The sequence below is a fragment of the Falco biarmicus genome, chromosome 13 (genome assembly GCF_023638135.1).
Source record: "Falco biarmicus isolate bFalBia1 chromosome 13, bFalBia1.pri, whole genome shotgun sequence".
Lineage (NCBI taxonomy): Eukaryota > Metazoa > Chordata > Aves > Falconiformes > Falconidae > Falco > Falco biarmicus.
This window is the reverse complement of record NC_079300.1, coordinates 13,356,718-13,382,308: the sequence shown is the minus strand read 5'-3', so window position 1 is coordinate 13,382,308 and position 25,591 is coordinate 13,356,718. Positions and strand designations below refer to the sequence as shown.

Genomic DNA, 25,591 nt, shown 5'->3' with positions numbered 1-25,591 from the left:
CCCAAGACAGAGGTTTGTCACATCTTTTCGGTGGATGCTGACATTGCCATGGGGTCCCTCTCTGGCTGTCTCAAGCCTGATACGAAGCAGCCAGGGCAATTAAACCATTTTACCATAAAAGCTGTGGTGCTAGAGCTGCTTCCCTGAGACAGCTGACGTTTCACACTCCCTGCTGAGAAAGTTTTGCTGTAATCTGCTAGATAAGGAAAGGATTCTTATTTCACCTCCCTTTCACCTCTGAATACACTGCTTGCTTAGAATCTGGCTGTGCCACAACTGCACATTTTTGCAAGGGGAGGAGGCGGCGGCTCTCAGTTACCACAGATGCTGGTCTTACCCCCTTACAGCTTGCTGAGTCAAGCAGATGCAGTCCAGAGATGATGTAGGTTGCATCTCAGAGTTCCCAGGTTTTTCCACCCTTGCAGACCTCCCAGCTGGTCCTTGTGGTTTCAGCTAAAAATAGAGTTAAGGCACTTGATTAATCCTTCAGGGAAAGAGCAGAGGAAAGACCTGGATTTTCATGTCTCTTCCATGCAGAAAGCATGGTTGATCCTATGACTTTAGGAGTTCATCCCCTGAAGCCCTGCAATGTATGGAATCTGAGAACTGCTCCCAACTCTTAGCCCCTCACTGGGATGTGGGGATTGCTGTACTGGCACTGTGTCAACAGAAGCGACACTGAGTAATAGGTCAGAGTAGAAAGACCAACATGGCTTTGTCTTGAGGGCCACAAAATGGACCAAACTGTCACTGAGAGCCATTTGGTCACATTTTGAAACCAGGAACCTGCAGTTTGGCGTCTCATCCTGTAGGAGAGCAGCTAAGTTTTCAGAAGCTCTGAGTTCCGACAGCTGCCATGATCCTCACACTGGAGTTCCAGAGGCAAACATCAGCGTTGGCCTCTTGCAGAGCTGATCACCTTCCTGCTTCAGCCATGGGGAGTCGGGACACTTTCTGGCTGTGATGTTTTGGGCTGTTACGCTGGTGGCTGCGGCACCTGGAGCTGGGAAACCTTGCTGGGCTGGGAAGTTACTGTGGTGCTGATTTGGAAGGGCAGCTGTGGAAGATGCTAGAAGATGCCTAAGTTGTGACATTTGTCCAAAAGAGATTGTTTCCGGAAAGAGAGCTGCTGTACTGCCCTCACAATTTCAGTTATAAGCTACCAGCCTGGAATGAAGCCTGGAAAATGTAGAGAGTCATGGGCTTTTTCATTCTTGGTTGTACAAAGCCTCTTCATCTTGGCCCTTGAAAAAGAGCAGAGCTCTGGTTTATTTTCCAGCTCACAGCCAAGGCAGACTAGTCTCATGGAAACTAGGTCTTGCAGAAGAAAAATGCAGAGGGTGTTGGTTTGTTTTCTTTGCCGTTTATCTTGCTGGAGAAGAGGAGGTGAAGGACTGGAAATGAGACAGGTATATTGTCCCCTGATTAATGTGAGTTGTCTAGTGTGTTTTGGGATGGATCCCAGTTTCCTTTGGTTATTTTTATCCTAAAAGGTGTGAAGTGCTAATCGGAATTTCATCAAGCAATGTGTTGGTGCTTCTCACGCAATAAGTGCTCCAGCTGAAATGTCCCAGCATGGGGGAGCGATCACATCTATGGGTGCTGTGAAGGAGAGCAGTGAATTAGGCTGAAACTTGAGGTACCAGCTGAGGAGAAGGCTGATGATGCCTGTGCCTGATGCACTGATCTTGCACTACAGATTCATTTTCTGCTCCTGTGTTTCCAAAGGTACCCATGACATCAGTCAAGCAACTTTTTTTCATCTTCCTTATTCCCAGGTCTATGCTGTTGGGTTCAACGGGGCGCCAAGGAGCAGCGTGAAGTCAGAGGTCACGCTGCCTGGCCAGCATAGGGCTCCTTTGAAATCTGGTTTCAGGAGGAGTCGGACTTGGAAGAGAAGCAGTTTCTCACCTGGAATTTCCTGTTTGGGTGCTGGGAAGGTTGTTAGGGATTCCAATCTTAATTAGGAATTTCTGTTTCAATTAAGATCCCTTCCAGATAAAGTTGAGCCCCATACCAGATGTGTCATAAACTCTTCCCTGCAATTCTGCTCCTTTGAAGCTCCTCACAGTAACAGACTATGGACATACCGTGCAGAAACCACATTTGGATTTTCTAGTGAGGAAATCTATTTGTCCCAGGCTTTTTGTTGTTGCTGCTGTTACTCTTAGTAACATGGTGTGCACAGAAAACAGATGATTAATAGTATGGTGGAGGGGGAGGCTTGTTTTTGTTTTTAGGCAACTGACACAAGAGCAGCTGTATCCATTTGGGATAAAGGTCCCTAAGGGTGGCCAGCACTGGGCATTCAAGGAAGGACAGAAGAACAGCAAAAATATTGTGACACTTACCTCAAATGCTCACCCAGCCTCCAGAACTGATGGCTGTGGAGCAGCCTAGATCTGACACTGGTGTCTGTGTCTGTGGGAGCCTCCACAGGATTTTTCCTCTATGAATTCGCTGGCTTTTGAACTTTCATAAACTTTGCATCCACCGCCCCTTCAAAGGGCAATGATGCTCTGCCTGAAGACTTGGCACCCTGCCTTTGGTCTGAAATTGTCACCTCCTTCCTCTTGCTGCCCTGTGTTGTAATGTATGTATTTATTGGTAACTCACTCAACTCCTTCAGAGGTCTAGAAGTTCTTGAAAAAAACAATAAAAAAAGGAAGGCAGTGTCACTGTGTAGGTGATGCTGCTTAAATTGTCCTTTTGTGCAGGCAATTGACATACAGATTTCTGTGCCATATTAATAATGTGCATGTGTATTTGTGTGTGGGAAGGAGGCAGGATGGGGAGGTTGGTGGCATGGAGGGGTCACAGGGCAGTGTAGGAAAATCAAAATGCCAGGAGAAGGCTCTGCGGTGCACCCGGCAAACCCGCAACAGGGGCTGTGGGAGCTGGAACTGCACAAGTTCAGAGCGCAAACAGGATGCTGCTTTTCAGTGTTAGGGCCAGTCAGCAGTTGCCGTGATTCAGTAAGAATGAGGGCAAATCGTATGTCCTGGGGAAATTTTCTGAACTAGAAGTGCTGAAATTCTTTCGGAAATTGAAATTAATTCTGAAAAGTCATAGATTCATGAGAACGTTGAGTTGGGAGGCACTTTAAAAACCCATCTCATCCAACCTGCTGTGAGATAGGTACATGCCAGATATTTATCAGATGTTTTCTTAAAATCCTCCTGAGAATGAGAATCCTGAATTCCCAAAGGAATCTGTCCTGGAAGCTGCGATTTTTTTCCTGATACCTAGATAAATATTTTTGCATGCTACAATCTAAGCCAGTGGATAGACCCTGGTTTCTCTTCACCTTTCTTCTTATCTATCAGCCTTTTATATATTCGAAGGCTGTTTTCAGCTCCCCTCTCAGTTTTTTCAATTCTAGCTTGAGAAAGCCCACTACCTTCAGCCCTTGGTCCTGCACCAGACCTTCTAGAATCATTTTATCTCTCTTCCCTGCCGCCCCCATCCCAGCTGTGCTGGACTCTTGCTTAGCTTGTGTTCACTTTTCCCAAAGCGCTGATTTTTGCATTTCTTGCTGCCTGTGTCCTGCAGTGGGACCACTAAGACTGATGTTACTGTGAAATACGCTATTTGCAAGAGCAGACAACATTATTCCAGTTATTCTAGCACTTACATTTCTGCAGAAATCAGATTATTTACCATGCAGGAATATCCTCTGTGTTTGTAAATCCAAGGCTGGGTTAAGACTATACAGAACTACAGAGGGTTTTTTTCCCTGGAGGAGAGTGCTTGTGGAAAGGGCTCTTCAGTAGGAGGAGGGACCTTGTTGTATATACAGACCAAGGGGGGGTGACGCTGACTCGAGAATGCTGACAGCATGAGCAGATGTTTTGGAGGTGATAGGACGGACAAAGGCAGCATTTCCTGTTAGAGGTGGTTAATTTGCTGAGGAAGTTGGATTGAGGGCCAAAAGAGCAAGAGAAGAGTCCCGTGGGTGGTTCCTTGTGGTATTTTTCCAGAGGAGATGCTGATTTAGTGCTTCCTGTTGTTCAGTGTTGCAGCGGGATTCTCCAGTTCCCAGGGCAAGAGAGTTCATGGTGCTGAGCCCTTGCTTAATGGTGTGCAGTGCAATGGCTGCACATGCTCTGCCATGCCAGCAGACCAGGGAGGTACGAGATGCTGCTGCCTGTCAGTCTGATTGGAAAACAATGCTGAATTCATCAGGAGGGGTCTAAAGAGCAGGGGCAGAGCTGCAGGGTATTGCTCTGGAAGCAGATGGCATTCGGGGAGCCTTCTGCCTTGATGGGAGCTGGTTAACAGGATAAGGTCATAGCACGGGGTCTGAGCCAGCTATGCGCACCATGAAGCTGCAACTAGTGCTGAAGGCAGTGAGTTCCTCAGTGTTCTACTGAGTTGCTTGTGGTCACCCTTACAAGCAAATTCCTCTCCACTGGGTAATGAATTATCAGATCCAGACAAAGGAAGTCTGTCATCATTCTCCTCCTCTGAGGTAACTCAGATTCTATGCAAATTAACTTGTTTTACAAATTGGAAGCACAGGATACAAGAACAGTGGTTAAGAATCTCCTCCAAGTAGTACTCAAGTGGATGGAAACTTAATATAGGTCAGATTGCTATGCCAAATTCCAGCTGTCCAAATTGGGTAGCTGACTTTCTGCTTTCCTATATCCCTTCTCAGATGTAAACATCAGCAAGCAGCTCAACCCATGTGTCTGTATTACAATCATGTCTGTGGATAAAGCCACACAGAATATGTGCTCCTTCAGGCTAAAGCTCTTAGATGAGCTCTTTTTAGAAAACTGGAGATGCGTTTTCCACCATTGCTCCCTGACTCTGTTATTTCTGCAAGCAAAGAGCTGGTAACCTGTCTTCCCCTCATCCTCGCTTCATGCTTACCATAAACTGCTGGTAGGCAACAGACCAGTCTGTAAGTGTGCTGTCACTCCACAGCAGGGTCATCATCCTTCGCCATTGCAAAAGAATGAAAGTGATAGGTTTCTGATACTAGTTGCTCTTAATACACCTACCACCTTGTACTATTGATTTCTAACAGCTTTACATATACCCTTTTTATTCTGTTTGCATTTGGCTTTACCAGAGTTGAAGAGTTCTAGTTAAAAAGTATAGAATTTTAACTGTCTTTTCCCTTTCCCTTTCCCTTTCCCTTTCCCTTTCCCTTTCCCTTTCCCTTTCCCTTTCCCTTTCCCTTTCCCTTTCCCTTTCCCTTTCCCTTTCCCTTTCCCTTTCCCTTTCCCTTTCCCTTTCCCTTTCCCTTTCCCTTTCCCTTTCCCTTTCCCTTTCCCTTTCCCTTTCCCTTTCCCTCTGTGGAGTTAAAGTTCACTTGTTTATGGCTGATCACATTTTGTCAGCCTTCCAAGCAGCAAGTAGTGCTTGGCAGGGTGATGCTGAGACAGCATGGGCCAAAAATTATAAATCCCTTGAAATTAAGGTTGTATGCTCCCAATTTCAGTTTTTATAGGGGAAAAAAATATTGCTTCATGTTACAGAAGGGAAGTGGAAGAAGCGGAGAATATCAAGTGCTTCAAGCAAGGTTTCATCCAAGAAAGGAATCCAAACAAGTGCTGTCAGCTTGTGGCCTCCACAGAGAGAGGCAATTCCGTAAGAGGACGTGAGCCCTGCAGTGTGCTGCTGTGTCCAGGGACTTGGCTCTGCTGCTGCTGGAGTAAGGGGAGAAGGGGCCAGTGATGACTTGGAAGTTGTTTCCAAAATGAGGAAACCTCCTTATGAAGAAGGATTAGATGGCAAGAGCCCTTCACACTGATTAGGTAAAGATTTGGGGAGTAGATGGACAGGAATGGGTGTCCTCCATAGATGACCTCTGAGAGTGGTGACAAGTCATGGAGAGCAGGGTACGTGCTGGAGGTCCAATCTGGAAAGCGTTTTTCCTGTAAATTCTGGATTGCACTGAAACCTGGGTGGGAGGGGGACACGTGTGTGTGAGTGTGACTTGTGAGTGTGACTTTTATCCTATGGAGTTTTGGGATACTCCAAGGTCATTCTGGAGTGTTGACTACCTGGATTTATCCTTTAGATGTAAACAACTGAAGTTCTCACCAAGGGCATGGAGCCCATGCTCTGCAGTGTCTCAGTGCCTCACTTGTAAAACGAGGCATGTAGCTGTAGATAAATTCATGATATTTGGAAAGTCTCATGATATATGCATATTAAAAAAGAACAGATACAAACCTGCATACAATTCTGGGTGAGAACTGTTGGAAAGAAATTTTAGTAGGAGTTGAGCAGTGATTTAGAGGAGAGGTGATAAGTGGCCATTATGGAAAAATTGAACTGATACGTTCCTACTTTGTTAATTGAAAAAAGATCCTGGGGGGAAAAAAAACCCCCACAGTAAATTTCTGTCGGGAGCTGGGCACCAGCATTTGAGTCCCCGCTTTGGTTTTGCCCTGTGGTGTGAGATAGCAACCCCATTCAGCAATATGTTCTAATTAATGTGTCAGTTCCTCCTCTGGAACACAGAGATCAAAGTTTGTTAGAAAATGCTTCCTTCCTCTGTGGAGGGCTATTCCTAGTATTATTTTTGGAACTGGCGTTACCAGTTTTCCAGGAAGAAAACTGCAAATCTCAGTGCTCCGTGGGCCATCTGCTGAATTTCTTCTTCTTTTTTTTTTTTTTTTTTTTTTTGTTGTTGTACACGAGACATTTTGGAGCCTGTACGTAATCAGACAGTCGTGTTGACTGATTCTGGCATGTTGCACAACAAACACCTTGTAGCCTGGACCAGATGTGGGTAAGCTAATGAGGTGTCTGCAACCAGAGTGTGAAAACCTGAAACTGCAGCAAAGATTTGGAATTTGATACCTCTTGAGGTAATGGAAATTAGTGCTTTACACAGAAGAGAGAGTGCAGATTTGGGGAAAAGTACCATTAAAGGCAATGAAGCACTACATGAATCAGAAATGAGGGATGTGACTTTGAGAGTTGAAGACTAGCTAGAAAGTAAGGTCCCTGGAGAAGCTTTCGTGATGCTTCTTTATATTTGATTATTTTCAACTGCTGAGAAAACACAGTTTTCAAACATGTAATTTAAATCCTTAGTGCACTTTCACCTGGAGCATGATTTCCTATCTTACATGTGGGGCTTGTGATCCGAGTCTGCGCTGGTTATGGGTTGTGTGCAGTGACACACAGCTACTTCTCCCTGCTGGCCACATGTAGATGGAAATGGGGATGGTTAGAAAAAGAGACTTTTTTGGAAACTACCAAAGGATGCTCTATTTTCTTCTTCCTTGGCAGGAGCAAGAAAACTCAACTTTCCAGCTGTGTGCAGTTCCCTCAGACTGCTGTCACTTATTTTGATGTTCTTTGTCCTCCAGCCCTGTAACTCAGAACTGCTGGTGACCGTATTTTTCTTTTCATTTGATCTTTTGATGCCTCCCTTGGAGTGTGACAGCCTGTTGGGCAGTACAAGTGGCAAGGGCAGAACTAGCCGGTCTCACAGCTGGAGACATGGCTTTGCCTTCACCTTGCTGGTACTGGATCCTTGAAATGCACATGGTGGGGCACATCCCATCCTTGGATAGCTGGCAGTCTGCACGCCATCATTTCAGAGCTAAGCCATGTCCCCTGTGCTCCCAGTGCCCATTGCGTCCTTTGGAACTGAACCCAAGGAGTGGTACCAGGTGGGGCAACCTGTGGAGCACAGGACATGCACTGCATGCTGTTGTCCATGTTGTTGGAACCAGGGCTGTCCAGGGAGGTGAGTTTTAATCTGGAACTTGCTATTTGGTATATTCAGTGATGTCAGGCTGTAAACCCCTCCCCGTTCCCTGGGGTGGGATTCCTGCCCTGGCAGCTGTGCTCTCAGCATAACACAGGTGTTGTGGGCTGGACTGGGGCTATCCTGGGGATGGGAAACTCCCCTCAGATCTGCAAAATTGCATTTAATTTTGAATGCAAAAATTTTATGGTGCCATTCTCCTAAAATAGCAAGGAATGTTTTACCACCCCTTGGAAATAGAGGGAAAACCCACATAGCTTGGGATATCTTGCTAGCGTCTAGGCATTGCGTGTGTTACCACTATCTAGACAGATGGGAATAACTATTTTAAATCATCCTTCCTGGTTTAGGGCTTTTGCTTTCCTTTGGGACAGGGCTCTTAATCGGTCTTCCTTTGGGAAACTCCATATGTTTGTTTTCCTCTGGTCTGTTTGGCATGTTGAAGCAAAATGATGTGATTGACCCTTAGGGTTACAGATGAAGCCTAGTTTCCGATCTCTGTTAATTTAGGGTAGCTGCAGGAAAATCTCAGAAGCGCTGTAGATGTTACAGATGAAAGCAGAAGCTGAATGGCTTGAAGAAGTTCAGCACTTTGGAAATTTGTGAATATTCAGCTGAGAGAGAAGTGGAGCATGTGTGTGTGATTTACTGGGTGTCTTTGGTGAACTTCACCCTTATTGAAGCAGAGGAGGAACAGCCATTACTGGTTTGTTTTTTGTTTTTTTTTAAATGGGAAAACTTTTAAAATTTTGCTTGTGGCTTCCCTGAACACGTAGATTAGATAGCCTTGATTTTACATTCCAGTGAAAGCCAAAGACTCTCGGAGACAAAGAGCGGTGGTGCTGCCTGGGGACTGTGCTGGTGGATCATAGCTGGAGCCGTGGTGGCTCGGATGCCATCCTTCAGGAGCTGCTTACTTTGCAGCTGCTTAATGTTGTCTGTGGGAGAGTCGCTCAGTGTTTTTCTCAGGGATTTTGGGAGATGTTTTCAGCACCACGTGGATCACGTGGAGTCCCTGGTTCCCACTGGAGTGAGGAGGAGAACTGGGTGCAGTTCCCTGCCGGTATGACAGTCCTCCCCTTCCCTCTGGTCTGCTGGGTCCCTCCTGAGGAGTTTCTGAGGGGGGGGCAGCAATCTCTGAATTCCGTTCCAAAGGACTAGGGAGAAACAGCCTCTCTCCTATGCAGTCTGCGATAATAAACATCATCTCAGAGTGTGTGGGACAGGCAGGTGAATCCTCCCAGCCCGTGCTGAGAGGGCCTGCTTCATGTAACTGGCTTTTGGTGGCTGCATTTGTGCAACACTAAACATTCAGTGAGGCTGTTCCTGTTAAGTCCCCTGGCCTCTGGTTTAACCATGAGACAAAGCCCTGCTTCTTGCAGCATCCCTGCCTGCTCGCCCTGCCCCTGAAGAAGTCGAGGCTCTAACGCAACGGAGCCACGGCAATCCACTCGAAGGCGTGGGGCAGAGACAAGGCTGTTCACATACCAAGCTCCCTCTTTCTGACATGGTGATTCGGTACTGTGAACGCAGCTGCTGGTTTAATGCTGAAGCCAGCCTTTTCCCAAGGAACAGCTAGTTCGGTTACGAGAAAACAGCTTAAAAATGTGTTGCCTAATTGCTGTTGCTTAATTAAAGGAAAGAGCGTGCCCACTCTGCATTCTGGCTGTGCTAGGGAAGGGATGCAAGCAAAGCTGGGAGGGGGGAAGTTCAGAGGAAGCCTGAAGCAAAGTGGTTTTGCGCAGGTCTTAATGGTCTGCCAAATGCTGCTGAACTTTTTCACTGGGCTGCAGAAGCTGTTACAAATTTTTCTTTCTCCTGTCCCTTCTTTTCTTCCTCACACAGAGCCAACTCTGTGAGCCAGCAGCTTGGTATGGTATAGATTGGAAGGGAAGGTATTTGGTTTAACATGTCATTGAAGTTTGTTTCTAGGTATCCCCCTGATTGCTTTGAGTGGGTGGAAAGTGGGTGTCCTGTGGTAGCCAGCATCTGCGTCAGCAAGTCAGCATGGAGCAGTACAGCACCATGCAGAGTCACCGGCATGGGTCTGGAAACGGTATGGCTGTGTTTGCATACTGCTGTGCTCTCAGCTGAGAAACATCCTAGGTGGAACTGAGAAACATTCGAGGTGGAACTTAACTTATTTCAGCACAGCATCCTGGAAATGTGCTTATTTTGTCACAGCCATGGAGCACTGATGGGCTACATGATGGGCTACTGAGCAGTCCCACTGCTCCCAGATCTATGGTTACTGTGTGTTACGTACAGTCAGGTGTCTGCACCCATGGGGTGGGCATGCCTGGTGCTTCACTGTTCTGACTCTTTGGCTTTTAATTTCTTACGGGTTTGGTTGGTTGTGTGGTTTTGGTTTTTTTTTTTTGGTTGCATTTTTCTACCTTGTACTGCTGGACTTTGAGACCTAGAGGTGGGAAAGACTTGCCCAGTCTTGGTTTCTTCACCACCTGCTGAGGGGTCCTCTCCTGGGAAGCTGGAGACTGAGCAGCGCTGTCCTGGCTGCGCTGACCAGTGGGAATTGCAAGCAGGAAGGTGTTGACATTCAAACTCAGTAGCCAGCTCCCAGCCAGCTTGTTTATAGCATTAACCATCTGCTGCAATGGAAAGGCCATCTTCAAGCAGAATATCTGTATGTGGGTCTTGGATGACAGTGAAGCAAGTGATGGTATGAACGAGCACAAAAGATGTATTTTTCTGCCGCCTGGAGATGAGTGTGTGCAGCTCCCAGCCTTGCAAGTTCGGAGAACAGTTTAGATCCATCTGCAGAAATGCACTGAGCCTCTGCAGTGGTTACATGGCTGTTTAGACCTGGAAGGAAGGACTGGAACATAAGATCAAAGGTAGATGGATGAGGCTGTGGGTCTCAGCCATCTGCTAAGTGCGTTGCAGGTAGCAGGGCTGGCTGTGCTGCAGCATGAAATTCCCAACGCCTCTTGCAGAGGAGAATTCCCATTGCCTGCATTACATCGCAGCCCAAGTACGCAGGCTGCGCTGCACCACAGTAGGGTTTAATTCTCTTTCCAGACCAGCTTTTAATCCACTTATTTTTCAGTAGGTCTGTTTGAACATAAATAAATGTAATTAAATGTGTGTTTCCCAGTTGGACAAAGGCAAAGTAGAAGAAAGCAGCTGGCCTGGAAGGAGGCACAAAGGCTTTGAAACAAGCTTCTGTGAGGTGCTCTGATGCTCTTTTTGGAGTTGGTGAGTACTCAGTGAGGAAGATGCCAGGGAAAATGTGGTTTATTCCCATGTGAATTGCCTTGATCAAAATCCTCCTGTTCGTTGCGGAAGTGTGTGGGATGCAACAGGAGAAGTGGTGGGAAAATTAATGTCTTTGGGATCTCAGTTACTGCTGTTGCCTGTATGTGGGGGTGTGTACATGTTGCGCTATTGCTGTCAATCTGTTGCAGTTATATCATCTGATGAGGTGCTGAGCAAAGATCTCTGAAGGTCAAGGGATATTGATGTCATTCAGTGTTTCACAGGATTTGACCCACATGAGTAAGCTAATGAGATACCTCGGTATGTGTGTTACGCCTCCAGGATGCCAATTGCTTATAAAACACAGTCGCCAAACGCCTAAAGGACACTGTCAGGTCACAGAGACACAATGAGTGAAAAAGACCAAGTCAGAAGTCTAGTTTTCTTCTCAGCTATTTCCTCACACTCTTTTCTTGCCATTACAGTGAAACAACATCTGAAGTTTCAAATTAGAGGGTTATAGTACAGTCGTGTCCCTTGGTGCATGCAAGAATGGGTCTGCACCTGCATCTGAGCACAAGGAAGAGGTGTAGTCCCACCCTGTCCTTTTCTAAGAACCCAGCACTTAGCAGGTTTTCAGGACAGAGGAAAATGTGCCATGGCCAAAAATAATTCCTTCTCTGTGACCAACTGGGAGTGGGATCTGGCTGGCCATCACATCATCACTCACACTGCTGTTTCACTTGAAACCTGGAAAGTGGATATGCTGTCAGATATTTTCAGGACACTTTTTGAAACGTGAGGGTACTTTCTGTATCCTACCAGTGGGTTCAGCCTAAGCTGAACACCCCTTTACCTGCCATCTCCTTTAGGATGTGCTGAGGAATATGTCTTTGGTAATGCAGAAGTTGCACACCATGCAAGGTCCTCTGCGTTTCCACAGGAGTTTTCGTGGGTGTGAGAGGGAAGGAGCTGTCGTTATGCTTTCTTAGGCAATCTGGTTTGGGTCTGTTCTTAGCTGCTAGTTACTGCAAAATAGTCAAATCTGCTTGCTTCCACCAAGGAAAGGAAAGCGCCTGGAAGCACTGCTTCCCAGCTGCCACTTGCCTTCGTGTGTGTGGGACTGAAGAAATAGTGGGTAGGTTGTGAGTGTTTTATTGATACGGGATGCAGGAGCACCCAGTCAAGATGCAAAAGGGAGCGTCTAGGTATGAACTTTTACTTTGCCTGCTACGAAGGCAATTCTTCATTTCTTGTTGAAGTGTGGGGTAGATTGAACTGTACCAGTGGCAGTTCTCTCGAGTCCTTCACTGATGTGACAGTGGAACCCAGGACCAGCCTGTGCTCAGATACAAACCTGTTTCAGCTGGCAGCTCCTAGGGTCTCTAGCATCTCCAGTCAGTGGAGCTGGGAGGAGGGGCAGGAGCAATGATTTTGAGGTTTTGGTGATGTGGGCTGTAGCTGGCTTGCTCCTTCCCTCCCCACGGCAGCTCAGTGGGGACAGAAGCAGTTTGCTCACCTCCCTGGTGACAGCAGCAACATCAGTGCTACGTGTGGAGATGGAGCCCAGCTGCTCCAAGTGGGTGAAAGATGAGAAAGCTCCTGCCATGGCCTCCCCAGGCCTCTGGGCACGAGTCCCAGAGCCACTGACTCAAAGCAGTGAGGGGGAACGAGGGCAGGGGACGGGGAGCATGGGGAAGCCATGGGCCCACGAGCCAGGGCAGGGTGAGCTTGGAGCCATCCTGCTCCCTTGATGGGAGCAGCAGGGCTGAGAGGGGAGTCAGTTTTCCAGTCTTGGCTTTTACACTTTATTACTGCTGCTTTCAGCAGACTTGTTTGGCGGAAGGAGCTGTAGGGGGGCTGCAAACAATGGCTGCTCACATTTTCCAGCTGTCAGATACTTAATGACATTAACTCCCCAGCCCCCTATTTTTATTATTTATTTATTTTATTTTTTTTCACTTTGGCACAGCCAGCTGAAGTGCTGCCAGAAGCCAGCTCAACCCAAATCCTGGCCCTGATTGCTGTCATTCACCTTGCAGGGGACCTCAGCAAAGGGGCTGCTTGCTTGTAGGAAGCAAAGTGCCGAGCAGCTGAGCTGCAGTGGGGCTCCCTGGTCTTTCACTCCCCTTGAGGAGCTGTAAATGTGCATTAACTAGATGGATGTGTGGGAGGAAAGTGTCTCCTCCTTGAAAGCAAGGAAACAATTTGCTTTGTGTATGGAAAAGGCATCTGTTCTCTGCACAAACTACTGAAAGCAGCAAAAGCCATCCGGTCTTAGCATCCCAAAGAAGGGGAGGGCTCAGGGGTTTGCCAGCTCCATCATCCTGCTCACCCACAGCCACCTTTAACCCTTTGTAACCCCCTTGCAAAGGCTGACAGATTCACATTGCTCTCGCACTGAGCCTTCTCCCACCATCCCAGACCCTGTGTCAGTTGCTGGGCTGCTGGTTCAGTGGCTCTGAGCAGGCTGGGGTTTGAGCCTCACAGCCTGGGTGTCTCCAGTCACTTTCTTGAGCTCTGCTGGTGCTAGCTTTGAGTTGAAGGGCGCCTGAGCTCGGGAGTGTGCTAAGCCCTGCTGCAGCCCAGGTTGTTCAGTTATTCTTGCAAATTAGCAGACAATTTACATTCAGCCTTTCCTGAGGGTAAGGGTGATGGAGGAGGGGGTGCTCAGCACAGAGAGGAAAAAGGAAAAATACCTTTGGACTCTATCCAGCTCTTTGAATTCTGGAGCTGAAGTGGGTCGCACCATCTCTGAACTGATCCTTTCCGCCTAGCTTTGACTCCAGCATACAGTTTGCCCTTGTTATATATGTGTTACATATAAGTGCCTGTAGGTCCGTACAGACATTGTACACAGTTTGCATGCTGTCGCAACATGCCGGCTGCTGTGTATGATGAGCATGCTTGTGTGTTTAAATGGTGAGAGCTCTAATGCTTTCAGGAAGCTGCAGCCTGGGAACATCCTGAAGATTTACAGCGTGCCTTTATCTCCACTGCAGGCTACCTGCTAGGTATGTGCTCTCGCGTGTATACTGCTTCCCTCCCATCATGTGCTCTGGGTTCTGCACAGGGTCTGCAGGGGTAAAAAAAAAAAGCTAATTTAAGAACACTCTTGCGAGTTCCAGTAAGTTGCTTCAATTAATTCTTTGCTGTTCCTGCTTTTATTTGTTTTTGCTGCCGTAGCAGTAGGGAGTCACAAAAGATCAGGGCTTTAGTTTGTTAATCAGCGTAAAGGCATGTTACTAACCCCCGCCCCGTCCCAGAGAGCCCAGGCTGTGTCTGGGCTGTGGGGCAGATGGGGGGTGATGTACCCGGTGCGGGAGAGCTAAGCATCGCAGTCTGGTCAAGTGTGAGCTGTCATTCTGTGTACCAGCAAGGAGATGTCCTCTGCAGGGTTTGATTTAAGAGCCGAGAACCTACAGGTCAGACTCTTGAGCAGCCACAATTCATTACTGGGGTTAAATGCAAGCCAAAAGCGGTTTTGCTCCCCTTTGCACTGAAGAAAGTGCATTTTAATGGGTCTCAGTGGTAGGAAGGGAGGATGTCCTTCCTCCGGTGCATCAGAGTGGGTGAGAGGACCATCTAGCTTGTGTTTCCCAGGGACTTGCTGTAGCTTGGAGGAGACGCCAATTTACCAGAAATGCAAAGGCAGGAGCGTGGGAGGATTCCCATGAGGTGGTGAGTAGGAGTTGATAGCTTGTACCTCACAGACCTCCTGGTGTGCGAGAGAAAAACTTGAGTATTAAAGGCACTTGAAAGCGGTCGTTCCTGCAGATACCACATTATTCCAGTCCACTTCACCTGCAGCTTCTCCTTTTTTTGCACCGTTTCATTTTCTGCTTGACTACCAATGAAAGCAATATGCTATTTTGATATTATTAGTGGTAGAAAGGCCTAATTAGACCTTTTCTTTCCTTGACAATATCTGCCCTGCCTGCCTGGGAGCTGATCCACCATGCCCAGCTGGTCATGCAGCAGGTTTTCCCAAGGGCCATGGCATAGCAACCTTCTCCCTTTCCGGATGCTCGTCCCACTTACCAGGCACGGAGGGCTGTGGGAAAGAGTAAGCCTGAATTTGTCATCATTCTTGCTCAGAACTGACACCTCCCCAAGTTATTCATTTGGCTATCAACTCTCAGTCAGGGGCTGAGACTTGGCGAAGAAGGTTTTTGGGTGAAGTGTGTGTGTGTGTGACAGAATATAATGGATTTTCCTGTAGGAAACATCCTGGATCAGGGGCATAAGCACAGGAAGAGGGGTCAGGTTTGACTTGGTTGTACTTGCTCCAGGATGGGTATCCTGTAATGATGGTGAACCTCAAAAGCAAGCATCTACTTACTCCATTAGCTCAGAGCTGGTCCAGGCCCATTCCCCTGGCCAAGCCCGCTTTTCCCTTGGCTTGCAGACTCAACCCAAGTGACTTGTCTTTGTTTCCCAGCAGTCCCAATAACAGCTTTTTACCGTAAAAGTTGGCTGGGAGAATGAATAGGAGGGATTTTGCACTGGAAACTCTGGCTGCTGATGCTTAGAGGTGCAATTTGTTGTTTATTTTGAATGCTAAACTAGTAGTTATACTGGCAAATGCTGGAGTTGTAGTATCTGGGTTTACATTGGGAGCTAGGGCAGGTAAGGAGATGCGGCACTTCCCTGGCCATGGCTGAGCTTACTCTGCACACTGTCCTTGCCGGTGCTGAGCTGCTGTCACCAAGTCCTGCTGAGCTTTACCAGCATGTGTCCTGGCATAGTGTCGACCACAGCTGTGCTGCTGTGGGCTGGCATCACGCTTGGTGCTGACTGCAGCCATGGGCACCTCCCTCAGCTCTGTCCTCACTGAGCCTGGGGGCATGGCTGAGTGGGTCCCAGCACAGTGATCTCTTGGGTCAGTGTGATGGCTGAGTCCAAGTCACTGGCCACTCTTTTTTTTCTTCTTTTTCCTAATCTTTATTAGTAGCATATTGCATATTTAATCTGCCTAAGCAGATATTGACCTGAGAGACCAGGAAAATGGGATCTGCCTTAAACGAACACAAAGCAGGAAATTATCTTGCAAGGCTAATGCCAGCCTGAACCATCATCACTATGCCTCCAGCTTTCTACACAGAGAGTGATTTATGGGCAGGGCACTCGTCCTAGTTTCAGATTTCTTCTGTTAGTATTTGTGGACTGTGCGTCATGCTGATCTGCTGTACCTCTGATATCTTCTTGACAGCTAAATGCATGGTTGAGTCTTGTTAGAGTCATTCATTATGATGGTCAAAGTATAGCAAGAGAAATACGGATTTCTCCCTGGGAAACTTAAAAGGTCCCCCCTCCCCATCTGCAGATTTGATATAACCATCTCAGCAAGCTGTGGAGTTAACCCTTGGCCACAGAGGATGGAAGGTGTGTGGGGTCCCCTGTGACCCAGCCTGTCCATGGTGATGCTCAGAGGTGGATTTGTCTTTCCTAGGAGGGTCCCCACAGCAAGGAAGGGAGAAGTGTGAGCTGGAGGGGAGCAGAGCTGTTGGCTGAGCACCATCCAGTCTGCTTCTGTGTGCCTGTGTCTGTGCTGCAGCGGGAGTGCCAGCCTGGCCACACAGCTGTAGCTATGTAGCCACTATGTAAGAAACAGCTGGATTTGATCTGCCAAATTGAGAGGGGGCTTGGCGAGTGGTTTTGAAGGGGTAGGCAAACCTGGAGCGTCTGGTTTTTGGGCCACTGTGGTTGTATTTTGAGCTCCACTTAGCGTTAGGAGATTTGCCATTGACTGTAGTGGTTCTAAGTCTTGATGCTTTCCTGCACCTATATGTGGACGCAGAACCATTCAGCCTTACATGTAGTGGTGGAGGAAATATTCAGCACATTGTACTTCTTCTGATGTTCGATGGAAGAGGGTAGTGAGGAACACCCGCCTAGCACCATTGTAGTAGGCAGCACCCTACAGAGCATGTTGACATGCCTGTGCAGTGCATGGGCTTGCACGCTGCGTGCCAAACGGCAGTCATTGCTCTACTGGAGCAGGTGGTGAAATGCTGGAAAGGGTGTTTCACTCAGGCAGAAGAAAAGGTTGCCTGGCCAGAGCCTGTCTCTGTGTCAGTGCAGCACCATACCATGCTTGGACACGTCTCACACTTTGCACACCTTTTCCCCTTTTTCCTTGCTGAATCCAAGCAAGGAGAGCTGCGGAGGATTTTCTTTCGTTTTGTTTCACCAGCTTTCTAATTTAAGTCTCCCTGTCACTTCCTCACTCCAGAACTACTACTTTGGCAGGGCTGGGAGAATGAGTCACAGCCGTGGCCCAGGATCCTGCCTCCCGCTTTGGCCAGCAGCACTGTGGCTGGTTCAGAGCAGATCTGCTGGTGATGCTCATGTGTGCTGCTTGCTGCAGGGGATGGAGGCACTGCCCTGGAGCAGGTGGGAGGCTTTGCTGGTGTGAGTAAATGAATAGGTTAACAAGTAAAAACGCTTACTCTGATGTATGAGCCCAGACCGTTTCCTAACATGTTGCTTTCCGGGGAGAGGGTTGTGTGTGCTCACTTGGTAACTCCAGCAAACTTCTCCCAAAGGCAGGATCACTGAAAAGCAAAACCACATGGGAGATGCATCTACACAGAGGCTGTCTTTAACATCATGGACCAGAAAATGAAACCAGATTGTAAATTAAGATGTTCCTTAGAGATTGAATGGATTTTCCAGAATTTGTGCTGAATAGGGGTAGCCTTTCCATGAGGCTGGTAGGGTTTTGCATTTTGTGCTGGTATCTATGTATGTACCTTGTGCCAAACCCACTGCTGGAAGCAGAAACAGTTCTAGTTGGCAGTGCTATGAAATCAAAGGTTTCCTAGAGATACACCTCCTGGTTTCCAGCATGGCAGGACCCCAGTGGGTGAGTCCTCAAGGATTTGGATCCTGCATCCCACTGCTGGAAAAAAGCAGAGAAAGTAAACACACAGTCAGTCCCTTAGAAAAACAGCCTGTCAGTTTTGTCGGTGAAAATGCCAGTGGCTGCTTCTGATAAGAAGGAGAGGGAGAGCAGCAGGAGGGAGGAATGTTTTGTTTGTGGTGTGTAATGTTAAAAGCGAACAAAGAGCCCCTCTCACGGCTAAAGGAGACTCTCAGAAGTGCTGCAGCCTGCTTGAGACATGCAGAACTTTGTCCACAACCTTGAGGACTTCCAGGCTAGCTTCAAGCATTGCGTGTGCCGGCCAGACAACAATGAACCCTTTGAACACATTTTGGGTCAAAGTAGTGTTTTCTTGGAGGGGGAAAGGGAAGGGAGACTGGTGCTTTGGTCTTGTGTCAGCAGCCATCTGCGATGAGCCCCAGATGCCTTCTGCATATGGCAGGGCTGGCTGCAGCTCCTCTGCACAGGCTGGTTCCCCAGGGATTGAGGTCTCCCACAGCAGTGTGTCTGCTACAGAGCCATTGCTCTGTAAGGCTTGAAGCTCCTCTGCCCTAGCTCTGCAATTTCAAAGAGAGCTTTTAAAATAACGTGGGAGTCTGTGCAATTACCCTGCTGCGATGTGTCAGCTGTTGACACAGCAACATGATGGTATGTCATCACTGACATCCTGCCTGAGGGATTGTCAAGCCTTGTTGCATGAGTTGGGCCCATCTGCTTTCCAAAAGCTAAATTTCATTGTATCCCTCTTTGTCCTCGCCATCCCTCTCTTCCCGTCCTTGGTCTCTGGGGCCTTCCCTTAGCCTTGTTCATGAGCGCTCTGGGGTCAGGGCATCTTAAAGCCCTCAGTTGACTTGGGCACGGGAGAAGGAGTTACCCACCTTGTACGTTTTTGGGGCTGCCCTGGCCAGCTGGCATAGAGGGCCTGCTCAGCTGTCTCTTCAGACCACTGTCACCAGGTACGTTAAGGAACAACTTTTCCATGGTAGGGCTGATGAAGAGGGCTGTTTTTCTGTGCCATTAATAGGCGTGTAAGTCTGGCCTCTTTCCCTGCATAGCCTGGGACCCGAAGTGCTGGCATGCCCCCTGACCTGCTGGGCGCAGGAGAAAAGCGTGTGATGTGGCAATGAGTGAGATACGGCGGCTGCCTTGCAGCCCTGGTTTGAGGGGTCCAGGCACGGTGGGCGGCCCTCAACCCATGAAGGCAAGTTTGAATCTCAAGCTGCAGTGAGAAGCCCACCCTGCCCTGCCCGCACACTGGGGCAAACCGAGGTGCACAGCTGCTGAGGAGCTCAGCTGGGGCTCTGTTTTTTCGCAGGAGTCAGAAGCTGCTACTGCTGCTGTTGGGTCTGGTGTAAAATCCAGCCTGGGGTTGCTGTAAAATTGGAAGTTGGTGTTTGTCCCTCCTCACCCATCACAAGACAGTGCTTGTGCTGCCATCAGTGCCCTGTAAATCAGAGCCCTTTCACCTCGCCAGTGGAAGGACAGGTCTGTGCGCAGCTGGGAGTCAGACATATGGATGGTCTTGCAGTAAACCCTTTGGAGAGCTGCTGAAGAATGAGTTTGGCTCAGCTCTCGTGTCAGGTGAGATGAGGGGGGAAATGTCTCCAGATTCTTTATGGTTTGGCAGCCAGAGAGCTTTTTGCTGCCGTCAGTGGAAACCGGGTGGGTTTTTTTATATTTGCATTATTTCTGGGATGTTCCTGCTGCGCACGCCTGTGCCGCAGCCCGGCAGCACAAGCTGAGCACGCTTTGTCTGACCTTGAGGGCCTGGAGGTGCAGCCCAGGGCCCTGACACAGGCTCTGGGCTCTGTCCCACATGCCATGCTTTGCTGGGCTTTGCAGTGCAACTGAGAGACCTGTTCACTACTTTGTTGGACCTCCAGAGCAGCTTCAGCCTGGGGAGCTGTGCTTCCCGGCATGGGCAGAGGCTCAGGAGCACCCTGTGTTCCCAAGGAGCAGGAGGGAAGAGATGCTGTCGTCATAGGAAGCATCTGTAAATAATAACCCAGAGGGCTGAATGCAGTACTGCTGCTAGCTATGCAAGTCTGCCCATGCCTCCATTTGCCAACCAAGTCACTGTTTGGGTCATGTGGATGCTATTCTGTGGCCCAGATTTATTTTGGATGGAAAGCTGTGTTTTTCTAGTGAAGTGACACCTGTGGTGATTTCTGTTTTGAATTATCCTCAGCAACGACCCAAACACCTTTGTCAAAAGTTCTTCATATTTGTACTTTTTAAAGCATCTTTTTTTTCTTTTTTTTTTTTTAATTTTACAAGTATGCTCTGCTTTTTTAACAGTAGTCTGGGCTGGGAGCAGATGAATGTTTTTCCAATGGCTTCTTGAAATGAACAGCTGTTGTGCACTAAATCAAACAGAAGGACTTTGTGGAAAGTAAGTTCAAAGTGATTCGTTTTAAAAACAAAAATGAAGTTGAATGTGGTATTATGGTTAGGTGCACATGCCAGGAGGCTAAATGAGTAAATGAGACAATAGACTTGTGACTTGGTCTCCCTCCTTCCTATTTAATCCATCACTAGCTGGCTGTAAATTTATGTTTAGAACGTTGCAAAGTGGTGCAGCTCCCGCGCTTTGCAGCATTTGGTGCTCTGAGATATTGGTAGCGGTGCATGGTGGTGTGCGGGGCCTGAGAGACCCACTGTTGGCTCCATGGTCTGTGGTGTACCATTGCCTGGTGCAACCAGGGCACAGGTTTAGGTTTTTTGGGGAAGCCATACCTACTGGCTCTAGGTTTTGTGGATTACTCAGGCTGAGCAAGCGTGCTTTCAACCTTAGGAGAGATGAGGTATGAAGTCACAGATGATTTCCTAAGTAATGTCTTTTTAAAGTTGATACTGCAGTATCCCCTGACCTGTTTCTAAGGGGCTGCTGTGCTGGAAATGCTGTCTTCATACTGAGATATAAAATGCAAATCCTTCTTACTGGCTTTGATGGGATTTCTTAGGGCTCATGGTTTCCATTCAGGTGTTTTGGGGTGAGTCCCACAGGATGTCATTGCATCCTGGCTTCTGTGGCATCCATTTCAGTCTCTGCACCTCTCAGTTGTGGCCCTGGATCATCTTTAGCCAAGTTAAAGGACCTTCATGAATCAGATGATGATTAGGATCCTTAACCTATAAGGTTTATTAATAGTTAGCCATATTTTCTTTCAAAAATCCCTGCATTGACATATCTGTTTCTTTAAACATTCTCTTCTCCATGCTGGGGAAGACCCCCAGACTTGGTACTTGGTTGCAAGAGAGCAACTGGTTCGGTTCTGCTGCTCCAGACCAGGGAAAAGTTAGCAGCCTGAATCTGCTAGGTGGCAGAGTTCCTCTGCCTTCATCCATGTCATGTGCTGTCATTGAAGCTGCTTGCAGGTTTTATTTTCTTAAAAAAAAATATACTATTTTTTGAGGGTTCCTGAGTTTGCAAATTGGGTTTTTGACAAAATAGAAACATTTGCAGAAAGCAAGGGTGAATCAACATCTGGCAATTTCCTCAGCCACCAGATTATATTTTTTCTTTCTTGTGGATAAATGCAAAAAAGAATTTAAGTGAAGCCTTTGTGCACATAAAACCCTCAGTGTCCAAGCGTGATTGATTAGGGTCGCTTGCTATTTTCCAAATTCTTTTACTTAATCTTGGCATCATCCGCCTTTTCCATCTTCACTATTTCCACTGGAGATGAAACGTTTCTTTGCAAAGGGGCAGGAGACACCCGCCCACGTCAGAGGCTCCTCAGACAGATGGGCTGCTGTTCCCTGCGGATTGCGGGAGGAGTGGGAAGCCACCTCTCCCTGGCCGCAGCTCAGGGCAGCAAAGCTGTAGTGAACCTGACCCTATTTGACTTCTCCTTTCTAGATCTCAGTCTCTACAAACAGCCTTTTATGGTATTTGCTTTTCAAAGAGGAACCAGGGTGTGGATGAGAACAGTGACAAAGAGCCACTTACAAGGATTGAGTGAGCCCTGACAGGAGACCAGTGCATAATTTTAAAATCAACAGAAAAATCTTGCAATGTCTTAAGCCCTGAAATGTCATCTGAGGTATTTAAATGCCGTCATTCAGCCTCCCAGCAGCCAGGGCCAAAAGTTTCATGCTCCTGTTTAACAGGGAAACTGAGTCATGGAGATGCTTAGTGGCTGGTAGAAGAATTCCCAGTAAGTCACAACCAGAGCCAGGAATTAAAAGCAGAAATCCAGACTCGCTTCGGAAGCACTCAGAAAACACTGGCTTCTGGCAGGAGCATGACTTCAGCCGTGTCCTCAGCGAGGACAGACAGCCTCTCATTTTTTGCATACTAGAAAACAGTTTTGCCCCAGACAGCGGGTAACGTGGCTCAGCCTGCCAGGGTGACATCAGTGGTGGGGCTGCAGCCGGGGCCGGGATGCAGAGTTGTGTCGGTGCTGTGAGTCATAACAGCCTGTGCTCGGGGGGTCCCTGCCAGCATCCCTGCGAGAGACACCACTGCCGCGTACGCAGCTGCATGATACTAGTGTCCGGCTCCCTGCAGGCTCTGGGCTGCTGTTCATCCTGCAGTTGCTGGCGGGGTTCCCTCTCCAGAGGGCTGCCGTCCTTTGCTGGAGCCACACCAGTCAGCTGCTTTCCCCGTCCCGGGCAGGCACAGCAAAGCAAGCAGTAATGGAATAAACACCTGCATTCTGCCTACAAGCGACACACACATTCTTTAGGATGTTGCTTCCTGGTGCTGCTGAGAGTTGAGAAACTGAGGATCCAGCACTTGGGTAGGAGACCAGTGAATATCACCCACCACCGCGGGTGCTTTTAAGCCCTTGACATGGAGGCAGCTGTGGAGGAGTGTGTCTCTACAGGATTTCCAGCTAGTAGGGCCACAAGGGTGTCAGAAGTTGGAGCTGAACGTTACATGTGTGCGTTTGCCCAGATTGTGGCTGGCATCCAGCCTGGCTTTGCCTATATCTGTCCCCAGTACAGGAACCTGTGCAGACCAAGTATTTATCTGCCTAGAGGTAGGTATTTGTGCATTTTGTCTCTGTGTTGGTTCCAGTGGTGAACAAAGGTCTCCTGTCTGAAGTTGTGTTCTGCAAGTGGCTGCTGCAGATGTCCCTGTGCAGGACACAGCGTCAGGGCACAGCAGCCTCACTGCCCAAGGACTGAGCTCTTCCCGTGCTGCAAAGCACTGTGCTCCCAAAAGTGTCGTCTGCCAGCCCGAAATGAGAAGACTCCGTTGCTGAAGGGCCACAGAAGTTGCTACAATCATGACAGAGCTGCAGAGGCAGGGCTTAATATGTGTCAGGGGTGAGAGGTGATTTGCCAAAGCACCCTGAGCCTGCAGCCGCTTCCCTCCTGTGCCGTATTGGCAGGAAAAGTCCAGGCAGACATGCCAAGGAAATACAGGCACAGGCTTGCAATCTCCAAGCCATGTGCATGCTGTACTGTAGATTATAAATAAACTGCATCACTGGCAACGTGTTTGTGTGGGAGACCAAGGAGGATGGTGGTACAAAAAATCTCAGCTCTGTTTCATTCAGGCTCTTTGGTGCTTCTAGTTTGGTGCTTGGTCACCAGTGCTGGAGCAGTCAATGGGAAGTGCAGGCTGTGATTCACTGGCCATCCTAGATTATACCAGTCCCCAGCAGTCTAGTCCATGGACTGCTCTTGCCCAGCGTAATAGGTCTGTGTCTTAATGCCAGCTTTTAGCTGGGAGAAAGAAGAAAGGTGAAGATGCATACCTGTAAGAGAGCAACCCAGAGTCAGAAATGTGGGATGTGCTGCTGATCAGCCCTTTGTAGAGGGCACATTGGTTGCTCTCAAGGAGAGACACATGCCCACTTCCTGCTGGGTCACGCCTTTGGCCACACATGCACTGGCCAAACTGGGAGCTGACACATCCTACCCATGCTGTTCCACCAACTCCACCAGCCTTTCTGTAGGCTCTTTCCCAAGCCAGGATAATAGAATTAGTGAGACTGCCTGGAAACCTCAGTCAGAGGAAACATGACCCCTTAGCACCAGTCTTCCTCACCTTTCTTCCCCAAGCAGGTTTGCTGTAGGTCGCTCCCATCAGATGCGGCACCCGCAGCTGCTGCTTGGCTGCCTGCCGGGATGGGTGGCAGCTCCTGGGCAGCTCACAGGGTAGAACTCATGCTGGTGCAGCAGCACATCTTCCGATTTGGTACTACTGGCATTATAACTCCATTACTGTGCGTTTGTAGAGTTCTTTTGATACACTAATTAACCAACAGTTTGATTTGATTGTGGTATTCTAAACTCTGTTACAAGCGCGCGATTGTAACTCAACATCCCAGCTGGCCCCGTGGCACAAAGGAGGGATTTGAAAGTGCTGCTCTGTATGCAGCACGTTTGGCAAAGGCTCCTTCATCCCACTGCTGGATTGAACGTCCTGATAAAGAAACGGAGCTGAGGGGGCTTGTTTCACTCCTTCGAGGAATGGCATTAGGAGCCAGTGACCCTGAGATCTGGTTCTGATTTACTGTGAGACATCGGATCCCTACCTGCAAGCGGGGGAAAATGATACCTCTTTGCAGGGGCCTCGCAGGGCTCAGCTAAGATTAATAAGAGAGGGAGGGGAGATGAAATAACTGTGACATTTTATTGTTATTATTAATGATGTAGAGTGAAGCCAGGGCATCTCTGTGAATAATCGCTGTTGTTTGCCTTTTGAGATTTGGCTGCATTTTTTCCCTCCCCTATCCACTACTAATCAGAGCAGAGTTTGACTTTGTAGGAGGAGGGCTCAGAAACCGGCATTTCTCAGTGTCTGAAGAAAAAAGCAGAGCATTTCCTGGTGTAATTAGGTCCAGGCTCTCAGGAAATGAAGGCCGTCTAGTTGATAAGTGTTTAGTAATGATTACCAAGCTATGGCTGGGGAAAGCAAGCAAAGTGTTTTCGTTTCAGAAGCAGCAAATCCAGCTGAGACTTGTGGTGTGTGTCATGTATGGAGGCAATTGTCCAATGGTATGTGGCCTCGCTCACTGAAGCATGAGCCAAATTCACCCTGCTGTAACTCCACAGGAGAAGCTGGAGCTGCACCAGGAGCCTGAGCAGCAGCTCAGAAGAGTTACTTCTCTGTAACGTGCCCCGGGGCTCAGAGGTGTCATTCTGGAGACTGGTGTTACTCTTCTCTCACAGCCAGCAATTTCTCTCTCAAATTAGTAACAGTGCTCATCAAAGCTTGGGGAGCTGGAGTAGGGTAAGAGTCACATCTGCAAGGGTAGAATTACATCCTCACCAAATGAAATACTTGTTTCTTCAGTAGTGCTGGATGAACTGAAGGTGGAAGTGCATGAAGGTGGGTTCTTCAGCGTGCTTTTGTTCCGTGTGTCAACCTCAGCTGCAGCAGTCAGAAGCTTTTAAGAACGAGATCCTCTCCTCCAGGATTTTCAGGGTCAGATTTTGCTGAGAACGTGTCTGGCAGTTGGTACACTGTGAAATCAACACAGTCCATCTCATGTCAGCATACCCATCCTGTCTACCAAGGGAACACCCTTGAGCCCTGATGTGCTCTTAGTTCTGGATGAAAGGGTGGGTTGTGGGCCCCCTCTCCTGCCCTGTTTTGTTTGCCTTCCTTTCAGAGGATGCATTCTTGTGGGAAAACCCTGTATTTTTTATTTATTTATTTATTTTTTTAGGAAGATCTCTGTTTTACTCAGATGGGTTTGAGTTTTAGTGTGACAAATATTGTAGGAACATGAGGGGGTTTGCAGTGTTGCTACAATGGCTCTTGCCTTCCAGGCATGTAAACGTGC

At 48.1% G+C, this 25,591-nt stretch overlaps 1 protein-coding gene across 3 annotated transcripts in view; it reads left to right on the top strand.

Annotated features, from left to right (window-relative positions):
• Positions 1–25,591, top strand: part of P3H2 (prolyl 3-hydroxylase 2) — a 75,110-nt gene that overhangs the window by 20,571 nt on the left and 28,948 nt on the right. Inside the window, exon 1 of one of the 3 annotated variants that reach the window (XM_056358734.1) lies at positions 8,307–8,447. The exons of the other annotated variants lie outside the window; for them this stretch is intronic. The gene's annotated coding sequence lies outside the window, so the exon portion shown is untranslated. Of the gene's footprint in view, positions 1–8,306; positions 8,448–25,591 lie in introns of those variants that run through there. 3 annotated transcript variants of the gene reach the window in all.